The sequence below is a fragment of the Lethenteron reissneri genome, chromosome 34 (assembly GCF_015708825.2).
Source record: "Lethenteron reissneri isolate LAM-NWPU_2019-01 chromosome 34, ASM1570882v1, whole genome shotgun sequence".
NCBI classification, from domain to species: Eukaryota; Metazoa; Chordata; class Hyperoartia; order Petromyzontiformes; family Petromyzontidae; genus Lethenteron; species Lethenteron reissneri.
Genome location: NC_083812.1, coordinates 13,036,655 through 13,042,654, shown reverse-complemented (window position 1 = coordinate 13,042,654; position 6,000 = coordinate 13,036,655).

The following is a 6,000-nucleotide window of genomic DNA, read 5'->3' as shown; positions in this document are numbered from 1 at the left end:
GAGGAGGAATCACAGGCGAGCAGGAAGACTGCAGCCAGGAAGTGACCTGGCGCCAACCCCACCCCCCGCCCCCAAATCTCCAAGCTCTGCGGTCGTCTGCATATGAAGGTGTTATCGGCCAATTAATGAGGGTCGAAAAATTGGAGCGGACACCCGGATAAAACCCCACGGGTGCATGGGAGCCACACTCTACCCCATACAGATGGAACAGGTGGATTCACCATACGGCTTTCTTATAGCGAGCTTGGTTGAGATGAGTCTCATGGCTTGCCCTCCTTAACAACAATAATAGCAATGCAAATCATAACGTACACAAGTGAACCGTGACTCTTTTCAGTTTCCATAATAATCAGCACGTGTGCAAAAACACGCACGTCAGAAACGTGGCGCTGTGGGTGTTATCGGTGCCAGGACACCCTCAAAGTGTTTAGGTGTGGTTGATATGAGATAACTACGTATTTGTGGACACAAATCATTGAGCTTTGGAGTCCGCGTTTTCCTCCCTTCAACCAGGATAATTTACAGACGTCATTTACAACTTTCACTGGAGGTCACAACGCGCTGTACAGAGCTAAACACAGAAATAAAATGCATAAAGGAAAAACAAAACCACTGAAAAAAACCACGAATAAAACCACACAGGCTAGTGATAAATCCCTCCCCAAAATAAAATTTAAAAAACCCCTAAGAGTATAAAAAAGAATATGTAGGAAGTTAACAGGCCTTAAAGAATAGTTGTGTCTTGTGGCGGAATTGTATTAAGCCGGTAGACTCGGCAGACCAAATTCCATCTGGTGGATTTGAATTCAAATGAAATGTCTGAAAACGTAAAATTAAATACGCAGCAGGGTACCAACAGTCGGCTCAGGACTGAGTCCGTAGTCAGTTGTTGCGTAGATTTAATCACCGCTGGATGAGGGCATCTGCACACTGCGCAGTCGCGTGGGTTATGACCATACTTCAGCACATGCTCACTGCGGGCTGGTATTGGGTTCTCACCTGGTTCGAACAAAAAAAATCGACTTGAACCTGCGTGTTTGCGGTGCAGATGGAAACCCCTCGGCCAGGGTGCAGAACCGCCAATTGGCCGTGTTTGTTTCAGTGTCGGGTGTCGACTTTAATGCCACGTGGCTTTGGCGTCCAGGTATCGCGTATCCAGGAGACACGTGATACGGATACCACTGTCAGTGAGTGGCTTTCATATGCAAAGGTTACTCCAAGGATCAGCGCTAGCGCTGATATATAGAGAGTTGTGAGCTACATACAGTATAATATTATATCATGGGTGGGGGTGGGGGGGGAAAGTGAGGGTGCGGCAATGAAACACGCCACCCGCTAAAGTTTGAGCCACGGCTAATTCCATTGGCGAGCGACATCTAACGAGACCGATTCAGGCTACCGCTCAAATCTACACTGGATCAGCGTGGTGAAGTATGGTCAGACAACCCTCGTGACCGAAACGCGGTGGGGAGGCACGTGTCAAGCAGTGGATTGGGAAGCGGCTGCGATTTGTTATTTATAAATGTGAACATTTGGAAATTGCCACAACGTGCACGAGTTTGTGATGCAATCGTATTCTAACCGCCTGCGACAAAATTCACACTGAAATACGCCGGACCTCAGAAGCGAAGCAGGGAGAGAACCTGGGCATCACTCGGATGGATGAATGCTCTCCAGGTTTTGGCAGTGTTGAGTGCCATCCCCGCTCGTACACAGCTGTGATGGCGTTTACTCCGGGCACTCCGGTTTTCTCCCGCATGAAGCCAGACACTAATTAATGGCATGGGCTGACCATCCGAATGTAGGATCCTCCTGAAAAAATGTTTTTGAGTAGTAGCTGTATTTTATTAAATGACAGCCCTTTGTCAATCCACTACTGGATGAAGGCATTGACCATGAGGGTTGTTTGATCATACTTCACCGCGCTGGTCACTGCGGGTTAGTGAAGGGCTGGGAGGCCCACGAACAGTTTGGATATGACTCGCCAGCCGCTGTTGTTAGCCGTAGACGGGAATCGAACTCAGGCAAGGCCCACTGAGCATTTAACTCTTTTTCAGAAGCGACCGGCCCCAAATCATAGCCCAAAAAAGTGGCTTATCATGTGGAAATTTATAGCAGCCAAATACTTTGATAGCTGTGTTCGTAGCACAGTACACTAGCCACTTTCGCCACCACTCCACCGTTGCCGGATAAATGATATAAATTATTACCAATATTTATAGGCCACCACTACGAGCTGCATAATGCAGAGTGTTTAGAGGCGCAGCCCACAGGGATTAATTTCAACCGGCTCTGTCCAGATCGCCAGATCGACGACCCAGAATATGTTTCCATATCCGGCACACCACACCCAGTATACCGCTCCTCTATGGGAGCGTGCATTACACGCGACCAAAGTACACGCAAACTTATTTTCTGAATTTGCGTCTAACTAGGATCCATATCTTAAAGACAGGGGCCTTGCCTGCAACCTATGGCAGCTCGCCAGAATTAATTAAAGCAAGCCTAACTCTGCTGATGATATACTGCATGTCGAAACTTGTCCATGTTTGCTTGTACTGGATCAATGCTGCTAAAATTATTCACCCCCAGAAGACCGTGCTGACCAATGGGTTATAGTAACAGGTTTTTACCCTTTCAACTGGTACAAAAACTGACACCTTTATACAAGGCATCATGTTTGCAATAACTACAACACAAGCAGTCAAAATGCAAACAAAAATAAACAACTCTGATGATGATAATGATATGCACGGTCCTTGAAGTTGATTGGTCCACACCTGAAACAGCTTTTCTTAGAGCCTAGTCTCCATTGGTGTTTCTTTTTATTACATTTTGACTGCTTGTGTTGTGGTTATTGCAAACATAATGTCTTGTATAAAGGTGTCAGTTTTTGTACGAGTTGAAAGGGTAAAAACCTGTTACTATATTTTGCCACTGGTAACGGAGGTCTCATGGTGACCAATGGGTTGTATAGGAGATACTCAGATTTTTTGATGTAATGAGATGGATAGAAGAACACATAGTCTGTTGTTCGAGAGCACTTAGACGTCTCTCCTGTGTCCGAATAAAGTGTCAAGTTGGTGCATTGTTAATAAACGTGTGCATAGACTTTTTTCGATTTAAAGCTTTCGTGACTGCAGGGATTCATATTCTTGGTTCTCCTTTTTTGTTTTCCACATACTGCACTAGCTGCAGTTCTTTATTATTAAAATTTCCCTCCCTTTATTACTGCTAATCCTACATAATACACTAGCACAATATGACTTTGAGACCCCCCACCGCCTACACATTCCGCAAGGAGTGACAAACCCCAAATCTGCGTTTGTCATCAATATGCTAAATTCCTCTGTTGATATGTAAACTCCTTTGTCAAGGCTGTCTCCTCCTCCCACCCAGCTTAAAATACGCAGCCAAGCTTAGCAGTGTTCATTAGGACGCTGCCTTTCCAACAGCTCTGTTTCTTCACCTGAGGACGGCTACTTGCGTTGTGGCCGGAACGTCGTGAGAATTTTATTTTATGATGTTTTAGTTTTTATTATTTTATTATTTCCCTTCTGCGTGACTTTACCGAAAGAACCAAGAGTATGCATAGGCGTTAATGAAGCATTGTAATAGGGGTTATTTTATTGTAACTGGAAGAAAAGGAAGCTCAAACCTGCTCATAATTTCCAGTATATGAGACGACATTTCTGTACACCTAAATGATGACCTGTGGACGAAATTGTTGATAGAATAGCGGCCAAATGAGAGAGCTCACCTTTAGAAGATGACCACTGACGAATTTTGAGCTGAACAACTCTTTTACAAGAATAGATCATGTCTGATGATGATGATATTGTGGAGTCATTGTTGAGCAGACTGAGATCAACTCACTACGCTTGAGAACCTGAAGATGATTGTTTGTGTTGCAATCGAAACGTCGTGAGAATTTGATTGTTTAATTTTTATTATTTTATTATTTCTCTTCGACGTGACTTTACCGAAAGAACCAAGAATATGAATCCCTGCTGTTACGAAAGCTTTAAATCGAAACTTGAGAACCTGTTCTTTTTTTTAAATCCTTTATATTAAATTCACTTGCTTGCTTGCTTGCGCGCTTACGACCGTGCAAATCTTTCGGTCGTTTTTTAACCCACTTCCCGTGATCCAATCGAGCTGACATTTTGCACACAGACTCGTGCGTGACAATTCCAAAATGTTACACTTTTTAGGTTAAAAAATTTTATATTTAATTACCAATTGCTTAATGGTGGCAGGCAATCATCTGACCCATAGGTGGCAGCCATCTCAAGCCAGAGAACGAAAGGACTCTAGCCGCCCGTTTTAAAGACCAACGTGGGCTGGGTTGTGGCCCATTGAACACGCATATAAAGGATTTATAGTAAAAAACTTTGTTTTTACGGGTTAAATTTTTTTTACCTGAATTCGCACTCAGAATTTCAGTGATTGTTTCGTGCAATAATGGATATACCATGACTCATGATGACGACGTTACTTCCATTGTCACAGACCCGAGTCTGCACACAACAATTTCTCGGTCAATGTGTATCGCTGCTTGCTTGAGCGTCGTATTTGTTTTTTTATTGGCGTTGAATAGGCGCCGTTCAATGCACAACTCGGCGTGAGTAAATGCCTGATGAACTTTGACCCCTAAAACCGTTCCCTTCCCCAACAGCAAACACCCGCACAGCAACGTGCACTGGGTACTGCTGATGCAGAGTTCTGCTGCATCCTGGGAAAAAAACCCCAACAGGGACGTCACCGCGCACTAGAGTTTGGACAGATGCGTGGGAGACTCAATACTGCTCCTTGAAGGCTTGAGCTGTGGATAAAAAATAAAAAATAAACCATCTTCGCAGCAGCACCACGGAGACTTCCTCGACAAGGCTAATTGAATTGCTCATTTCAGATAAAGGTGCAGCTCCGTAACCGATGTACTACTGCTGGCGGAACGGCGCCCGCTGAAGGGAACTCTGGAGAACACCGCTAAAGCGTATTTGGTCTACTCTTCCACTCTGGCTAGACGTATTGAAAGAGGTGGAAGTGGTCACACTTGACCCCACCGGCCGATCGACTAACTGTGGTGGGAAATGTATCTTTCTGAGTGGACAGAGGCTGTGGGTGGGGTGAGGGGGGTTCTCGACACTTGCACCAACAAATATGGTTTAGTTTTCGTTTAGATTTCCACGCCCGGAAATCTAAACGAAAACTAAATCATGTTTTTTTTTTAATTGTATTTTACCAGGTAAGACCCACTGAGCTATATAGCTCATTTTCATAAGCGTCCTGGCCACTAATGATAGCTCAAAACAGTGGCTTAACATGCGGAAATTTATAGCAGCCAAATAATCGAAACGCACGTTGATTTTAAATGTGGAGTGAAAAACTGGAGGACGTGGAGAAAAAATCCAGGCGACCACGGGGAGAGCATGCAAACTTCACATATACAGGAGTCAGTGTGTCGATCCAACCCACGACCTCCTGTATACCAGGCGAGGGAGTTAACATCTCGGAGGGCACGTCCTGAGGTGTGGACTCGAGTCATGTGACTTGGACTCGAGTCAGACTCGAGTCATGAATTTGATGACTTCAGACTCGACTTGGACTTGCATAACAATGACTTTGTCCCACCTCTGAGGTGTGGACTCGAGTCATGTGACTTGGACTCGAGTCAGACTCGAGTCATGAATTTGATGACTTCAGACTCGACTTGGACTTGCATAACAATGACTTTGTCCCACCTCTGAGGTGTGGACTCGAGTCATGTGACTTGGACTCGAGTCAGACTCGAGTCATGAATTTGATGACTTCAGACTCGACTTGGACTTGCATAACAATGACTTTGTCCCACCTCTGACTGGTGTGGACTCGAGTCATGTGACTTGGACTCGAGTCAGACTCGAGTCATGAATTTGATGACTTCAGACTCGACTTGGACTTGCATAACAATGACTTTGTCCCACCTCTGAGGTGTGGACTCGAGTCATGTGACTTGGA